We start from the raw sequence: 12,539 nt of genomic DNA on the forward strand, positions 1-12,539 counted from the left end.
AAAGATGCGGGGTATGATGCTCACAGCACCTGGTATTCCCAAGCGGTCTCCCATTCAGGTACTAAACAGGCTGAACCATGCTTGGCTTCCGAGATCGGACGAGATCGGGCCTTTTCAGGGTGGTATGGCCGTGAGCGGTACTGCTCTTGCAGATGGACACCCATGAAATGTCGAAAAAGATGCGGGGTATGATGCTCACAGCACCTGGTATTCCCAAGCGGTCTCCCAATCAGGTACTAACCAGGCCGAACCATGCTTGGCTTCCGAGATCGGACGAGATCGGGCCTTTTCGGGGTGGTATGGCCGTGAGCGGTACTGCACTAGCAGATGGACACCCATGAAATGTCGAAAAAGATGCGGGGTATGATGCTCACAGCACCTGGTATTCCCAAGTGGTCTCCCAATCAGGTACTAACCAGGCCGAACCATGCTTGGCTTCCGAGATCGGACGAGATCGGGCCTTTTCAGGGTGGTATGGCCGTAAGCGGTACTGCATTAGCAGATGGACACCCATGAAATGTCGAAAAAGATGCGGGGTATGATGCTCACAGCACCTGGTATTCCCAAGCGGTCTCCCAATCAGGTACTAACCAGGCCGAACCATGCTTGGCTTCCGAGATCAGACGAGATCGGGCCTTTTCAGGGTGGTATGGCCGTGAGCGGTACTGCACCAGCAGATGGACACCCATGAAATGTCGAAAAAGATGCTGGGTATGATGCTCACAGCACCTGGTATTCCCAAGCGGTCTCCCAATCAGGTACTAAACGGGCCGAACCATGCTTGGCTGCCGAGACAGGACGAGATCGGGCCTTTTCAGGGTGGTATGGCCGTGAGCGGTACTGCATTAGCAGATGGACACCCATGAAATGTCGAAAAAGATGCGGGGTATGATGCTCACAGCACCTGGTATTCCCAAGCGGTCTCCCAATCAGGTACTAAACAGGCCGAACAATGCTTGGCTTCCGAGATCGGGCGAGATCGGGCCTTTTCAGGGTGGTATGGCCGTGAGCGGTACTGCTCTTGCAGATGGACACCCATGAAATGTCGAAAAAGATGCGGGGTATGATACTCACAGCACCTGGTATTCCCAAGCGGTCTCCCAATCAGGTACTAAACAGGCCGAACCATGCTTGGCTTCCGAGATCGGACGAGATCGGGCCTTTTCAGGGTGGTATGGCCGTGAGCGGTACTGCTCTTGCAGATGGACACCCATGAAATGTCGAAAAAGATGCGGGGTATGATGCTCACAGCACCTGGTATTCCCAAGCGGTCTCCCAATCAGGTACTAACCAGGCCGAACAATGCTTGGCTTCCGAGATCGGAGGAGATCGGGCCTTTTCAGGGTGGTATAGCCGTGAGCGGTACTGCTCTTGCAGATGGACACCCATGAAATGTCGAAAAAGATGCGGGGAATGATGCTCACAGCACCTGGTATTCCCAAGCGGTCTCCCAATCAGGTACTAACCATGCCGAACCATGCTTGGCTGCCGAGACAGGACGAGATCGGGCCTTTTCAGGGTGGTATGGCCGTGAGCGGTACTGCTCTTGCAGATGGACACCCATGAAATGTCGAAAAAGATGCGGGGTATGATGCTCACAGCAGCTGGTATTCCCAAGCGGTCTCCCATTCAGGTACTAAACAGGCTGAACCATGCTTGGCTTCCGAGATCGGACGAGATCGGGCCTTTTCAGGGTGGTATGGCCGTGAGCAGTACTGCACTAGCAGATGGACACCCATGAAATGTCGAAAAAGATGCGGGGTATGATGCTCACAGCACTTGGTATTCCCAAGCGGTCTCCCAATCAGGTACTAAACAGGCCGAACCATGCTTGGCTTCCGAGATCGGACGAGATCGGGCCTTTTCAGGGTGGTATGGCCGTGAGCAGTACTGCACCAGCAGATGGACACCCATGAAATGTCGAAAAAGATGCGGGGTATGATGCTCACAGCACCTGGTATTCCCAAGCGGTCTCCCAATCAGGTACTAACCAGGCCGAACAATGCTTGGCTGCCGAGATCGGACGAGATCGGACGAGATCGGGCCTTATCAGGGTGGTATGGCCGTGAGCGGTACTGCTCTTGCAGATGGACACCCATGAAATGTCGAAAAAGATGCGGTGTATGATGCTCACAGCACCTGGATTTCCCAAGCGGTCTCCCAATCAGGTACTAACCAGGCCGAACCATGCTTGGCTGCCGAGATCAGACGAGATCGGACGAGATCGGGCCTTATCAGGGTGGTATGGCCGTGAGCGGTACTGCTCTTGCAGATGGACACCCATGAAATGTCGAAAAAGATGCAGGATATGATGCTCACAGCACCTGGTATTCCCAAGCGGTCTCCCAATCAGGTACTAACCAGGCCGAACCATGCTTGGCTGCCGAGATCGGACGAGATCGGGCCTTTTCAGGGTGGTATGGCCGTGAGCGGTACTGCTCTTGCAGATGGACACCCATGAAATGTCGAAAAAGATGCGGGGTATGGTGCTCACAGCACCTGGTATTCCCAAGCGGTCTCCCAATCAGGTACTAACCAGGCCGAACCATGCTTGGCTTCCGAGGTCGGACGAGATCGGGCCTTTTCAGGGTGGTATGGCCGTGAGCGGTACTGGGCTTGCAGATGGACACCCATGAAATGTCGAAAAAGATGCGGGGTATGACGCTCACAGCATCTGGTATTCCCAAGCGGTCTCCCAATCAGGTACTAACCAGGCCGAACAATGCTTGGCTGCAGAGATCGGACGAGATCGGGCCTTTTCAGGGTGGTATGGCCGTGAGCGGTATTGCCCTTGCAGATGGACACCCATGAAATGTCGAAAAAGATGCGGGGTATGATGCTCACAGCACCTGGTATTCCCAAGCGCTCTCCCAATCAGGTACTAACCAGGCCGAACCATGCTTGGCTTCCGAGATCGGACGAGATCGGGCCTTTTCAGGGTGGTATGGCCGTGAGCGGTACTGCTCTTGCAGATGGACACCCATGAAATGTCGAAAAAGATGCGGGGTATGATGCTCACAGCACCTGGTATTCCCAAGCGGTCTCCCAATCAGGTACTAACCAGGCCGAACCATGCTTGGCTTCCGAGATCGGACGAGGTCGGGCCTTTTCAGGGTGGTATGGCCATGGCAGGTACTGCTCTTGCAGATGGACACCCATGAAATGTCGAAAAAGATGCGGGGTATGATGCTCACAGCACCTGGTATTCCCAAGCGGTCTCCCAATCAGGTACTAACCAGGCCGAACCATGCTTGGCTGCCGAGATCGGACGAGATCGGGCCTTATCAGGGTGGTATGGCCGTGAGCGGTACTGCTCTTGCAGATGAACACCCATGAAATGTCGAAAAAGATGCGGGGTATGATGCTCACAGCACCTGGTATTCCCAAACGGTCTCCCAATCAGGTACTAACCAGGCCGAACCATGCTTGGCTGCCGAGATCGGACGAGATCGGACGAGATCGGGCCTTTTCAGGGTGGTATGGCCGTGAGCGGTACTGCACTAGCAGATGGACACCCATGAAATGTCGAAAAAGATGCGGGGTATGATGCTCACAGCACCTGGCATTCCCAAGCGGTCTCCCAATCAGGTACTAAACAGGCCGAACCATGCTTGGCTTCCGAGATCGGGCGAGATCGGGCCTTTTCAGGGTGGTATGGCCGTGAGCGGTACTGCACCAGCAGATGGACACCCATGAAATGTCGAAAAAGATGCGGGGTATGATGCTCACAGCACCTGGTATTCCCAAGCGGTCTCCCAATCAGGTACTGACCAGGCCGAGCCATGCTTGGCTGCCGAGATCGGACGAGAGCGGGCGAGATCGGGCCTTTTCAGGGTGGTATGGCCGTGAGCGGTACTGCACTAGCAGATGGACACCCATGAAATGTCGAAAAAGATGCGGGGTATGATGCTCAAAGTACCTGGTATTCCCAAGCGGTCTCCCAATCAGGTACTAAACAGGCCGAACCATGCTTGGCTTCCGAGATCGGACGAGATCGGGCCTTTTCAGGGTGGTATGGCCGTGAGCGATACTGCACTAGCAGATGGACACCCATGAAATGTCGAAAAAGATGCGGGGTATGATGCTCACAGCACCTGGTATTCCCAAGCGGTCTCCCAATCAGGTACTAAACAGGCCGAACCATGCTTGGCTTCCGAGATCGGACGAGATCGGGCCTTATCAGGGTGGTATGGCCGTGAGCGGTACTGCACTAGCAGATGGACACCCATGAAATGTCGAAAAAAATGCGGGGTATGATGCTCACAGCACCTGGTATTCCGAAGCGGTCTCCCAATCAGGTACTAAACAGGCCGAACCATGCTTGGCTGCCGAGATCGGACGAGATCGGGCCTTTTCAGGGTGGTATGGCCGTGAGCGGTACTGCACTAGCAGATGGACACCCATGAAATGTCGAAAAAGATGCGGGGTATGATGCTCACAGCACCTGGTATTCCCAAGCGGTCTCCCAATCAGGTACTAAACAGGCCGAACCATGCTTGGCTTCCGAGATCGGACGAGATCGGGCCTTTTCAGGGTGGTATGGCCATGAGCGGTACTGCTCTTGCAGTTGGACACCCATGAAATGTCGAAAAAGATGCGGGGTATGATGCTCACAGCACCTGGTATTCCCAAGCGGTCCCCCAATCAGGTACTAAACAGGCCGAACCATGCTCGGCTTCCGAGATCGGACGAGATCGGGCGAGATCGGGCCTTATCAGGGTGGTATGGCCGTGAGCGGTACTGCTCTTGCAGATGGACACCCATGAAATGTCGAAAAAGATGCGGGGTATGATGCTCACAGCACCTGGTATTCCCAAGCGGTTTCCCATTCAGGTACTAACCAGGCCGAACCATGCTTGGCTTCCGAGATCGGACGAGATCGGGCCTTTTCAGGGTGGTATGGCCGTGAGCGGTACTGCTCTTGCAGATGGACACCCATGAAATGTCGAAAAAGATGCGGGGTATGATGCTCACAGCACCTGGTATTCCCAAGCGGTCTCCCAATCAGGTACTAACCAGGCTGAACCATGCTTGGCTGCCGAGATCGGACGAGATCGGGCGAGATCGGGCCTTATCAGGGTGGTATGGCTGTGAGCGGTACTGCTCTTGCAGATGGACACCCATGAAATGTCGAAAAAGTTGCAGGGTATGATGCTCACAGCACCTGGTATTCCCAAGCTGTCTCCCAATCAGGTACTAACCAGGCCGAACGATGCTTGGCTGCCGAGATCGGACGAGATCGGACGAGATCGGGCCTTTTCAGGGTGGTATGGCCGTGAGCGGTACTGCACTAGCAGATGGACACCCATGAAATGTCGAAAAAGATGCGGGGTATGATGCTCACAGCACCTGGTATTCCCAAGCGGTCTCCCAATCAGGTACTAAACAGGCCAAACCATGCTTGGCTTCCGAGATCGGACGAGATCGGGCCTTATCAGGGTGGTATGGCCGTGAGCGGTACTGCTCTTGCAGATGGACAGCCATGAAATGTCGAAAAAGATGCGGGGTATGATGCTCACAGCACCTGGTATTCCCAAGCGGTCTCCCAATCAGGTACTGACCAGGCCGAATCATGCTTGGCTTCCGAGATCGGACGAGATCGGGCCTTTTCAGGGTGGTATGGCCGTGGGCGGTACTGTACTAGCAGATGGACACCCATGAAATGTCGAAAAAGATGCGGGGTATGATGCTCACAGCACCTGGTATTCCCAAGCGGTCTCCCAATCAGGTACTAACCAGGCCGAACCATGCTTGGCTGCCGAGATCGGACGAGAGCGGGCGAGATCGGGCCTTTTCAGGGTGGTATGGCCGTGAGCGGTACTGCACTAGCAGATGGACACCCATGAAATGTCGAAAAAGATGCGGGGTATGATGCTCAAAGAACCTGGTATTCCCAAGCGGTCTCCCAATCAGGTACTAACCAGGCCGAACCATACTTGGCTGCCGAGATCGGGCGAGATCGGGCCTTTTCAGGGTGGTATGGCCGTGAGCTGTACTGCTCCTGCAGATGGACACCCATGAAATGTCGAAAAAGATGCGGGGTATGATGCTCACAGCACCTGGTATTCCCAAGCGGTCTCCCAATCAGGTACTAAACAGGCCGAACCATGCTTGGCTGCCGAGATCGGACGAGATCGGGCCTTTTCAGGGTGGTATGGCCGTGAGCAGTACTGCACTAGCAGATGGACACCCATGAAATGTCGAAAAAGATGCGGGGTATGATGCTCACAGCACCTGGTATTCCCAAGCGGTCTCCCAATCAGGTACTAAACAGGCCGAATCATGCTTGGCTTCCGAGATCGGACGAGATCGGGCCTTTTCAGGGTGGTATGGCCGTGAGCGGCACTGCAATAGCAGATGGACACCCATGAAATGTCGAAAAAGATGCGGGGTATGATGCTCACAGCACCTGGTATTCCCAAGCGGTCTTCCAATCAGGTACTAAACAGGCCGAACCATGCTTGGCTTCCGAGATCGGGCCTTTTCAGGGTGGTATGGCCGTGAGCGGTACTGCACTAGCAGATGGACACCCATGAAATGTCGAAAAAGATGCGGGGTATGATGCTCACAGCACCTGGTATTCCCAAACGGTCTCCCAATCAGGTACGAACCAGGCCGAAACATGCTTGGCTTCCGAGATCAGGCGAGATCGGGCCTTTTCAGGGTGGTATGGCCGTGAGCGGTACTGCTTTTGCAGATGGACACCCATGAAATGTCGAAAAAGATGCGGGGTATGATGCTCACAGCACGTGGTATTCCCAAGCGGTCTCCCAATCAGGTACTAACCAGGCCGAAACATGCTTGGCTGCCGAGATCGGACGAGATCGGACGAGATCGGGCCTTTTCAGGGTGGTATGGCTGTGAGCGGTACTGCACTAGCAGATGGACACCCATGAAATGTCGAAAAAGATGCGGGGTATGATGCTCACAGCACCTGGTATTCCCAAGCGGTCTCCCAATCAGGTACTAACCAGGCCGAACCATGCTTGGCTTCCTAGATCGGACGAGATCGGACGAGATCGGGCCTTTTCAGGGTGGTATGGCCGTGAGCGGTACTGCACTAGCAGATGGACACCCATGAAATGTCGAAAAAGATGCGGGGTATGATGCTCACAGCACCTGGTATTCCCAGAAGGTCTCCCAACTAGGTACTAACCAGGCCGAACCATGCTTGGCTTTCGAAATCGGACGAGATCGGGCTTTTTCAGGGTGGTATGGCCGTGAGCGGTACTGCTCTTGCAGATGGACACCCATGAAATGTCGAAAAAGATGCGGGGTATGATGCTCACAGCACCTGGTATTCCCAATCGGTCTCCCAATCAGGTACTAACCAGGCCGACCCATGCTTGGCTGCCGAGATAGGACGAGATCGGGCGAGATCGGGCCTTATCAGGGTGGTATGGCCGTGAGCGGTACTGCTCTTGCAGATGGACACCCATGAAATGTCGAAAAAGATGCAGGGTATGATGCTCACAGCACCTGGTATTCCCAAGCGGTCTACCAATCAGCTACTAACCAGGCCGAACCATGCTTGGCTTCCGAAATCGGACGAGATCGGGCCTTTTCAGGGTGGCATGGCCGTGAGCGGTACTGCTCTTGCAGATGGACACCCATGAAATGTCGAAAAAGATGTGGGGTATGATGCTCACAGCACCTGGTATTCCCAAGCAGTCTCCCAATCAGGTACTAAACAGGCCGAACCATGCTTGGCTTCCGAGATCGGACGAGATCGGGCCTTTTCAGGGTGGTATGGCCGTGAGCGGTACTGCTCTTGCAGATGGACACCCATGAAATGTCGAAAAAGATGCGGGGTATGATGCTCACAGCACCTGGTATTCCCAAGCGGTCTCCCAATCAGGTACTAACCAGGCCGACCCATGCTTGGCTGCCGAGATAGGACGAGATCGGGCGAGATCGGGCCTTATCAGGGTGGTATGGCCGTGAGCGGTACTGCTCTTGCAGATGGACACCCATGAAATGTCGAAAAAGATGCGGGGTATGATGCTCACAGCACCTGGTATTCCCAAGCGGTCTCCCAATCAGCTACTAACCAGGCCGAACCATGCTTGGCTTCCGAAATCGGACGAGATCGGGCCTTTTCAGGGTGGTATGGCCGTGAGCGGTACTGCTCTTGCAGATGGACACCCATGAAATGTCGAAAAAGATGTGGGATATGATGCTCACAGCACCTGGTATTCCCAAGCGGTCTCCCAATCAGGTACTAACCAGGCCGAACTTTGCTTGGCTTCCGAGATCGGACGAGATCAGGCTTTTTCAGGGTGGTATGGCCGTGAGCGGTACTGCTCTTGCAGATGGACACCCATGAAATGTCGAAAAAGATGCGGGGTATGATGCTCACAGCACCTGGTATTCCCAAGCGGTCTCCCAATCAGGTACTAAACAGGCCGAACCATGCTTGGCTGCCGAGATCGGACGAGATCGGGCCTTTTCAGGGTGGTATGGCCGTGAGCGGTACTGCACTAGCAAATGGACACCCATGAAATGTCGAAAAAGATGCGGGGTATGATGCTCACAGCACCTGGTATTCCCAAGCGGTCTCCCAATCAGGTACTAAACAGGCCGAACCATGCTTGGCTGCCGAGATCGGACGAGATCGGGCCTTTTCAGGGTGGTATGGCCGTGAGCGGTACTGCACTAGCAAATGGACACCCATGAAATGTCGAAAAAGATGCAGGGTATGATGCTCACAGCACCTGGTATTCCCAGAAGGTCTCCCAACTAGGTACTAACCAGGCCGAACCATGCTTAGCTTCCGAGATCGGATGAGATCGGGCCTTTTCAGGGTGGTATGGCCGTGAGCGATACTGCTCTTGCAGATGGACACCCATGAAATGTCGAAAAAGATGCGGGGTATGATGCTCACAGCACCTGGTATTCCCAAGCGGTCTCCCAATCAGGTACTAACCAGGCCGAACTATGCTTGGCTTCCGAGATCGGGCGAGATCGGGCCTTTTCAGGGTGGTATGGCCGTGAGCGGTACTGCTCTTGCAGATGGACACCCATGAAATGTCGAAAAAGATGCGGGGTATGATGCTCACAGCACCTGGTATTCCCAAGCGGTCTCCCAATCAGGCACTAAACAGGCCGAACCATGCTTGGCTTCCAAGATCGGACGAGATCGGGCCTTTTCAGGGTGGTATGGCCGTGAGCGGTACCGTCCTTGCAGATGGACACCCATGAAATGTCGAAAAAGATGCGGGGTATGATGCTCAGAGCACCTGGTATTCCCAAGCGGTCTCCCAATCAGGTACTAAACAGGCCGAACCATGCTTGGCTTCCACGATCGGACGAGATCGGGCCTTTTCAGGGTGGTATGGCCGTGAGCGGTACTGCGCTTGCAGATGGACACCCATGAAATGTCGAAAAAGATGCGGGGTATGGTGCTCACAGCATCTGGTATTCCCAAGCGGTCTCCCAATCAGGTACTAAACAGGCCGAACCATGCTTGGCTTCCGAGATCGGACGAGATCGGGCCTTTTCAGGGTGGTATGGCCGTGAGCGGTACTGCACTAGCAGATGGACACCCATGAAATGTCGAAAAAGATGCGAGGTATGATGCTCACAGCACCTGGTATTCCGAAGCGGTCTCCCAATCAGGTACTAAACAGACCGAACCATGCTTGGCTGCCGAGATCGGACGAGATCGGGCCTTTTCAGGGTGGTATGGCCGTGAGCAGTACTGCACTAGCAGATGGACACCCATGAAATGTCGAAAAAGATGCGGGGTATGATGCTCACAGCACCTGGTATTTCGAAGCGGTCTACCAATCAGGTACTAACCAGGCCGAACCATGCTTGGCTTCCAAGAACGGACGAGATCGGGCCTTTTCAGGGTGGTATGGCTGTGAGCGGTACTGCACTAGCAGATGGACACCCATGAAATGTCGAAAAAGATGCGGGGTACGATGCTCACAGCACCTGGTATTCCCAAGCGGTCTTCCAACCAGGTACTAACCAGGCCGAACCATGCTTGGCTTCCGAGATCGGACGAGATCGGGCCTTTTCAGGGTGGTATGGCCGTGGGCGGTACTGCTGTTGCAGATGGACACCCATGAAATGTCGAAAAAGATGCGGGGCATGGTTCTCACAGCACCTGATATTCCCAAGCGGTCTCCCAATCTGGTACTAAACAAGTCTAACCATGCTTGGCTTCCGAGATCGGACGAGATCGGGCCTTTTCAGGGTGGTATGGCCGTGAGCGGTACTGCACTAGCAGATGGACACCCATGAAATGTCGAAAAAGATGCGGGGTATGATGTACACAGCACCTGGTATTCCCAAGCGGACTCCCAATCAGGTACTAACCAGGCCGAACCATGCTTGGCTTCCAAGATCGGACGAGATCGGGCCTTTTCAGGGTGGTATGGCCGTGAGCGGTACTGCACTAGCAGATGGACACCCATGAAATGTCGAAAAAGATGCGGGGTATGATGCTCACAGCACCTGGTATTCCCAAGCGATCTCCCAATCAGGTACTAACCAGGCCGAACCATGCTTGGCTTCCGAGATCGGGCGAGATCGAGCCTTTTCAGGGTGGTATGGCCGTGAGCGGTACTGTTCTTGCAGATGGACACCCATGAAATGTCGAAAAAGATGCGGGGTATGATGCTCACAGCACCTGGTATTCCCAAGCGGTCTCCCAATCAGGTACTAACCAGGCCGAACCATGCTTGGCTTCCGAGTTCGGACGAGATTGGGCCTTTTCAGGGTGGTATGGCCGTGAGCGGTACTGCACTAGCAGATGGACACCCATGAAATGTCGAAAAAGATGCGGGGTATGATGCTCACAGCACCTGGTATTCCCAAGCGGTCTCCCAATCAGGTACTAAACAGGCCGAACCATGCTTGGCTGCCGAGATCGGACGAGATCGGGCCTTTTCAGGGTGGTATGGCCGTGAGCGGTACTGCACTAGCAGATGGACACCCATGAAATGTCGAAAAAGACGCGGGGTATGATGCTCACAGCACCTGGTATTCCCAAGCAGTCTCCCAACCAGGTACTAACCAGGCCAAACCATGCTTGGCTTCCGAGATCGGACGAGATTGGGCCTTTTCAGGGTGGTATGGCCGTGTGCGGTATTGCTCCTGCAGATGGACACCCATGAAATGTCGAAAAAGATGCAGGGTATGATGCTCACAGCACCTGGTATTCCCAAGCGGTCTCCCAATCAGGTACTAACCAGGCCGAACCATGCGTGGCTTCCGAGATCGGACGAGATCGGGCCTTTTCAGGGTGGTATGGCCGTGAGCGGTACTGCTCTTGCAGATGGACACCCATGAAATGTCGAAAAAGATGCTGGGTATGATGCTCACAGCACCTGGTATTCCCAAGCGGTCTCCCAATCAGGTACTTACCAGGCCGAACCATGCTTGGCTCCCGAGATCGGACGAGATCGGGCCTTTTCAGGGTGGTATGGCCGTGAGCGGTACTGCACTAGCAGATGGACACCCATGAAATGTCGAAAAAGATGCGGGGTATGATGCTCTCAGCACCTGGTATTCCCAAGCGGCCTCCCAATCAGGTACTAACCAGGCCGAACCATGCTTGGCTTCCGAGATCGGACAATCGGGCCTTTTCAGGGTGGTATGGCCGTGAGCGGTCCTGCACTAGCAGATGGACACCCATGAAATGTCGAAAAAGATGCGGGGTATGATGCTCACAGCACCTGGTATTTCCAAGCAGTCTCCCAATCAGGTACTAACCAGGCCGAACCATGCTTGGCTTTCCGAGATGGGACGAGATCGGGCCTTTTCAGGGTGGTATGGCCGTGAGCGGTACTGCACTAGCAGATGGACACCCATGAAATGTCGAAAAAGATGCGGGGTATGATGCTCACAGCACCTGGTATTTCCAAGCGGTCTCCCAATCAGGTACTAACCAGTCCGAACCATGCCTGGCTTCCGAGATCGGACGAGATCGGGCCTTTTCAGGGTGGTATGGCCGTGAGCGGTACTGCACTAGCAGATGGACACCCATGAAATGTCGAAAAAGATGCGGGGTATGATACTCACAGCACCTGGTATTCCCAAGCGGTCTCCCAATCAGGTAGTAACCAGGCCGAATCATGCTTGGCTGCCGAGATCGGGCAAGATCGGGCCTTTTCAGGGTGGTATGGCCGTGAGCAGTACTGCTCTTGCAGATGGACACCCATTAAATGTCGAAAAAGATGCGGGGTATGATGCTCACAGCACCTGGTATTTCCAAGCGGTCTCCCAATCAGGTACTAACCAGGCCTAACCATGCTTGGCTTCCGAGATCGGACAATCGGGCCTTTTCAGGGTGGTATGGCCGTGAGCGGTACTGCACCACCAGATGGACACCCATGAAATGTCGAAAAAGATGCGGGGTATGATGCACACAGCACCTGGTATTCCCAAGCGGTCTCCTAATCAGGTACTGACCAGGCCGAACCATGCTTGGCTTCCGAGATCGAACGAGATCGGGCCTTTTCAGGGTGGTATGGCCGTGAGCGGTACTGTACTAGCAGATGGACACCCATGAAATGTCGAAAAAGATG

The 12,539-nt window shown here is 54.3% G+C and overlaps 1 non-coding gene and 67 pseudogenes across 1 annotated transcript; all 68 read right to left on the reverse strand.

The window, feature by feature from the left end:
• Positions 1 to 17: 17 nt before the first annotated feature.
• LOC144189800 (5S ribosomal RNA) lies at positions 18 to 136 on the reverse strand (annotated as a pseudogene).
• Positions 137 to 192: 56 nt separating this feature from the next.
• LOC144188188 (5S ribosomal RNA) lies at positions 193 to 311 on the reverse strand (annotated as a pseudogene).
• Positions 312 to 367: 56 nt separating this feature from the next.
• On the reverse strand, positions 368 to 486 carry LOC144182534 (5S ribosomal RNA; annotated as a pseudogene).
• A 56-nt stretch (positions 487 to 542) lies between these two features.
• On the reverse strand, positions 543 to 661 carry LOC144182395 (5S ribosomal RNA; annotated as a pseudogene).
• Positions 662 to 717: 56 nt separating this feature from the next.
• LOC144185029 (5S ribosomal RNA) lies at positions 718 to 836 on the reverse strand (annotated as a pseudogene).
• Positions 837 to 892: 56 nt separating this feature from the next.
• Positions 893 to 1,011, reverse strand: LOC144182550 (5S ribosomal RNA; annotated as a pseudogene).
• Positions 1,012 to 1,067: 56 nt separating this feature from the next.
• On the reverse strand, positions 1,068 to 1,186 carry LOC144189122 (5S ribosomal RNA; annotated as a pseudogene).
• A 56-nt stretch (positions 1,187 to 1,242) lies between these two features.
• LOC144191495 (5S ribosomal RNA) lies at positions 1,243 to 1,361 on the reverse strand (annotated as a pseudogene).
• Positions 1,362 to 1,417: 56 nt separating this feature from the next.
• On the reverse strand, positions 1,418 to 1,536 carry LOC144185814 (5S ribosomal RNA; annotated as a pseudogene).
• A 56-nt stretch (positions 1,537 to 1,592) lies between these two features.
• LOC144183523 (5S ribosomal RNA) lies at positions 1,593 to 1,711 on the reverse strand (annotated as a pseudogene).
• Positions 1,712 to 1,767: 56 nt separating this feature from the next.
• On the reverse strand, positions 1,768 to 1,886 carry LOC144190592 (5S ribosomal RNA; annotated as a pseudogene).
• Positions 1,887 to 1,942: 56 nt separating this feature from the next.
• On the reverse strand, positions 1,943 to 2,071 carry LOC144186080 (5S ribosomal RNA; annotated as a pseudogene).
• A 56-nt stretch (positions 2,072 to 2,127) lies between these two features.
• LOC144184467 (5S ribosomal RNA) lies at positions 2,128 to 2,256 on the reverse strand (annotated as a pseudogene).
• Positions 2,257 to 2,312: 56 nt separating this feature from the next.
• LOC144186011 (5S ribosomal RNA) lies at positions 2,313 to 2,431 on the reverse strand (annotated as a pseudogene).
• Positions 2,432 to 2,487: 56 nt separating this feature from the next.
• On the reverse strand, positions 2,488 to 2,606 carry LOC144183072 (5S ribosomal RNA; annotated as a pseudogene).
• Positions 2,607 to 2,662: 56 nt separating this feature from the next.
• Positions 2,663 to 2,781, reverse strand: LOC144185947 (5S ribosomal RNA; annotated as a pseudogene).
• Positions 2,782 to 2,837: 56 nt separating this feature from the next.
• Positions 2,838 to 2,956, reverse strand: LOC144190014 (5S ribosomal RNA; annotated as a pseudogene).
• A 56-nt stretch (positions 2,957 to 3,012) lies between these two features.
• Positions 3,013 to 3,131, reverse strand: LOC144185413 (5S ribosomal RNA; annotated as a pseudogene).
• Positions 3,132 to 3,187: 56 nt separating this feature from the next.
• LOC144188075 (5S ribosomal RNA) lies at positions 3,188 to 3,306 on the reverse strand (annotated as a pseudogene).
• A 56-nt stretch (positions 3,307 to 3,362) lies between these two features.
• On the reverse strand, positions 3,363 to 3,491 carry LOC144183804 (5S ribosomal RNA; annotated as a pseudogene).
• A 56-nt stretch (positions 3,492 to 3,547) lies between these two features.
• On the reverse strand, positions 3,548 to 3,666 carry LOC144191222 (5S ribosomal RNA; annotated as a pseudogene).
• A 56-nt stretch (positions 3,667 to 3,722) lies between these two features.
• Positions 3,723 to 3,851, reverse strand: LOC144185693 (5S ribosomal RNA; annotated as a pseudogene).
• A 56-nt stretch (positions 3,852 to 3,907) lies between these two features.
• LOC144182569 (5S ribosomal RNA) lies at positions 3,908 to 4,026 on the reverse strand (annotated as a pseudogene).
• A 56-nt stretch (positions 4,027 to 4,082) lies between these two features.
• LOC144188422 (5S ribosomal RNA) lies at positions 4,083 to 4,201 on the reverse strand (annotated as a pseudogene).
• Positions 4,202 to 4,257: 56 nt separating this feature from the next.
• LOC144190836 (5S ribosomal RNA) lies at positions 4,258 to 4,376 on the reverse strand (annotated as a pseudogene).
• A 56-nt stretch (positions 4,377 to 4,432) lies between these two features.
• LOC144188600 (5S ribosomal RNA) lies at positions 4,433 to 4,551 on the reverse strand (annotated as a pseudogene).
• A 56-nt stretch (positions 4,552 to 4,607) lies between these two features.
• LOC144186240 (5S ribosomal RNA) lies at positions 4,608 to 4,736 on the reverse strand (annotated as a pseudogene).
• A 56-nt stretch (positions 4,737 to 4,792) lies between these two features.
• LOC144181923 (5S ribosomal RNA) lies at positions 4,793 to 4,911 on the reverse strand (annotated as a pseudogene).
• Positions 4,912 to 4,967: 56 nt separating this feature from the next.
• Positions 4,968 to 5,096, reverse strand: LOC144185721 (5S ribosomal RNA; annotated as a pseudogene).
• A 241-nt stretch (positions 5,097 to 5,337) lies between these two features.
• LOC144188032 (5S ribosomal RNA) lies at positions 5,338 to 5,456 on the reverse strand (annotated as a pseudogene).
• A 56-nt stretch (positions 5,457 to 5,512) lies between these two features.
• On the reverse strand, positions 5,513 to 5,631 carry LOC144181965 (5S ribosomal RNA; annotated as a pseudogene).
• A 56-nt stretch (positions 5,632 to 5,687) lies between these two features.
• Positions 5,688 to 5,816, reverse strand: LOC144184277 (5S ribosomal RNA; annotated as a pseudogene).
• Positions 5,817 to 5,872: 56 nt separating this feature from the next.
• Positions 5,873 to 5,991, reverse strand: LOC144186688 (5S ribosomal RNA; annotated as a pseudogene).
• Positions 5,992 to 6,047: 56 nt separating this feature from the next.
• On the reverse strand, positions 6,048 to 6,166 carry LOC144188728 (5S ribosomal RNA; annotated as a pseudogene).
• A 56-nt stretch (positions 6,167 to 6,222) lies between these two features.
• LOC144190293 (5S ribosomal RNA) lies at positions 6,223 to 6,341 on the reverse strand (annotated as a pseudogene).
• A 221-nt stretch (positions 6,342 to 6,562) lies between these two features.
• On the reverse strand, positions 6,563 to 6,681 carry LOC144184582 (5S ribosomal RNA; annotated as a pseudogene).
• Positions 6,682 to 6,737: 56 nt separating this feature from the next.
• On the reverse strand, positions 6,738 to 6,866 carry LOC144187210 (5S ribosomal RNA; annotated as a pseudogene).
• A 56-nt stretch (positions 6,867 to 6,922) lies between these two features.
• LOC144185632 (5S ribosomal RNA) lies at positions 6,923 to 7,051 on the reverse strand (annotated as a pseudogene).
• A 56-nt stretch (positions 7,052 to 7,107) lies between these two features.
• On the reverse strand, positions 7,108 to 7,226 carry LOC144189195 (5S ribosomal RNA; annotated as a pseudogene).
• Positions 7,227 to 7,467: 241 nt separating this feature from the next.
• LOC144183819 (5S ribosomal RNA) lies at positions 7,468 to 7,586 on the reverse strand (annotated as a pseudogene).
• A 56-nt stretch (positions 7,587 to 7,642) lies between these two features.
• On the reverse strand, positions 7,643 to 7,761 carry LOC144189739 (5S ribosomal RNA; annotated as a pseudogene).
• A 56-nt stretch (positions 7,762 to 7,817) lies between these two features.
• Positions 7,818 to 7,946, reverse strand: LOC144187045 (5S ribosomal RNA; annotated as a pseudogene).
• Positions 7,947 to 8,002: 56 nt separating this feature from the next.
• Positions 8,003 to 8,121, reverse strand: LOC144190496 (5S ribosomal RNA; annotated as a pseudogene).
• Positions 8,122 to 8,177: 56 nt separating this feature from the next.
• On the reverse strand, positions 8,178 to 8,296 carry LOC144189441 (5S ribosomal RNA; annotated as a pseudogene).
• A 56-nt stretch (positions 8,297 to 8,352) lies between these two features.
• Positions 8,353 to 8,471, reverse strand: LOC144188729 (5S ribosomal RNA; annotated as a pseudogene).
• Positions 8,472 to 8,527: 56 nt separating this feature from the next.
• On the reverse strand, positions 8,528 to 8,646 carry LOC144188730 (5S ribosomal RNA; annotated as a pseudogene).
• Positions 8,647 to 8,702: 56 nt separating this feature from the next.
• LOC144186330 (5S ribosomal RNA) lies at positions 8,703 to 8,821 on the reverse strand. Its single transcript, XR_013324820.1, has one exon. It is a non-coding gene; the product is annotated as a 5S ribosomal RNA (ribosomal RNA).
• A 56-nt stretch (positions 8,822 to 8,877) lies between these two features.
• Positions 8,878 to 8,996, reverse strand: LOC144191160 (5S ribosomal RNA; annotated as a pseudogene).
• Positions 8,997 to 9,052: 56 nt separating this feature from the next.
• LOC144182445 (5S ribosomal RNA) lies at positions 9,053 to 9,171 on the reverse strand (annotated as a pseudogene).
• A 56-nt stretch (positions 9,172 to 9,227) lies between these two features.
• Positions 9,228 to 9,346, reverse strand: LOC144186405 (5S ribosomal RNA; annotated as a pseudogene).
• A 56-nt stretch (positions 9,347 to 9,402) lies between these two features.
• On the reverse strand, positions 9,403 to 9,521 carry LOC144190942 (5S ribosomal RNA; annotated as a pseudogene).
• Positions 9,522 to 9,577: 56 nt separating this feature from the next.
• LOC144182577 (5S ribosomal RNA) lies at positions 9,578 to 9,696 on the reverse strand (annotated as a pseudogene).
• Positions 9,697 to 9,752: 56 nt separating this feature from the next.
• Positions 9,753 to 9,871, reverse strand: LOC144186480 (5S ribosomal RNA; annotated as a pseudogene).
• A 56-nt stretch (positions 9,872 to 9,927) lies between these two features.
• Positions 9,928 to 10,046, reverse strand: LOC144189348 (5S ribosomal RNA; annotated as a pseudogene).
• A 56-nt stretch (positions 10,047 to 10,102) lies between these two features.
• On the reverse strand, positions 10,103 to 10,221 carry LOC144191289 (5S ribosomal RNA; annotated as a pseudogene).
• Positions 10,222 to 10,277: 56 nt separating this feature from the next.
• LOC144183430 (5S ribosomal RNA) lies at positions 10,278 to 10,396 on the reverse strand (annotated as a pseudogene).
• Positions 10,397 to 10,452: 56 nt separating this feature from the next.
• Positions 10,453 to 10,571, reverse strand: LOC144191962 (5S ribosomal RNA; annotated as a pseudogene).
• Positions 10,572 to 10,627: 56 nt separating this feature from the next.
• LOC144188647 (5S ribosomal RNA) lies at positions 10,628 to 10,746 on the reverse strand (annotated as a pseudogene).
• A 56-nt stretch (positions 10,747 to 10,802) lies between these two features.
• On the reverse strand, positions 10,803 to 10,921 carry LOC144188731 (5S ribosomal RNA; annotated as a pseudogene).
• Positions 10,922 to 10,977: 56 nt separating this feature from the next.
• On the reverse strand, positions 10,978 to 11,096 carry LOC144191865 (5S ribosomal RNA; annotated as a pseudogene).
• Positions 11,097 to 11,152: 56 nt separating this feature from the next.
• Positions 11,153 to 11,271, reverse strand: LOC144189470 (5S ribosomal RNA; annotated as a pseudogene).
• Positions 11,272 to 11,327: 56 nt separating this feature from the next.
• On the reverse strand, positions 11,328 to 11,446 carry LOC144189020 (5S ribosomal RNA; annotated as a pseudogene).
• Positions 11,447 to 11,502: 56 nt separating this feature from the next.
• LOC144186843 (5S ribosomal RNA) lies at positions 11,503 to 11,619 on the reverse strand (annotated as a pseudogene).
• Positions 11,620 to 11,675: 56 nt separating this feature from the next.
• LOC144186975 (5S ribosomal RNA) lies at positions 11,676 to 11,795 on the reverse strand (annotated as a pseudogene).
• A 56-nt stretch (positions 11,796 to 11,851) lies between these two features.
• On the reverse strand, positions 11,852 to 11,970 carry LOC144185320 (5S ribosomal RNA; annotated as a pseudogene).
• A 56-nt stretch (positions 11,971 to 12,026) lies between these two features.
• Positions 12,027 to 12,145, reverse strand: LOC144186951 (5S ribosomal RNA; annotated as a pseudogene).
• A 56-nt stretch (positions 12,146 to 12,201) lies between these two features.
• On the reverse strand, positions 12,202 to 12,318 carry LOC144184822 (5S ribosomal RNA; annotated as a pseudogene).
• A 56-nt stretch (positions 12,319 to 12,374) lies between these two features.
• On the reverse strand, positions 12,375 to 12,493 carry LOC144182210 (5S ribosomal RNA; annotated as a pseudogene).
• Positions 12,494 to 12,539: the final 46 nt, after the last annotated feature.

This window comes from Stigmatopora nigra, unplaced genomic scaffold (genome assembly GCF_051989575.1).
Source record: "Stigmatopora nigra isolate UIUO_SnigA unplaced genomic scaffold, RoL_Snig_1.1 HiC_scaffold_24, whole genome shotgun sequence".
NCBI classification, from domain to species: domain Eukaryota; kingdom Metazoa; phylum Chordata; class Actinopteri; order Syngnathiformes; family Syngnathidae; genus Stigmatopora; species Stigmatopora nigra.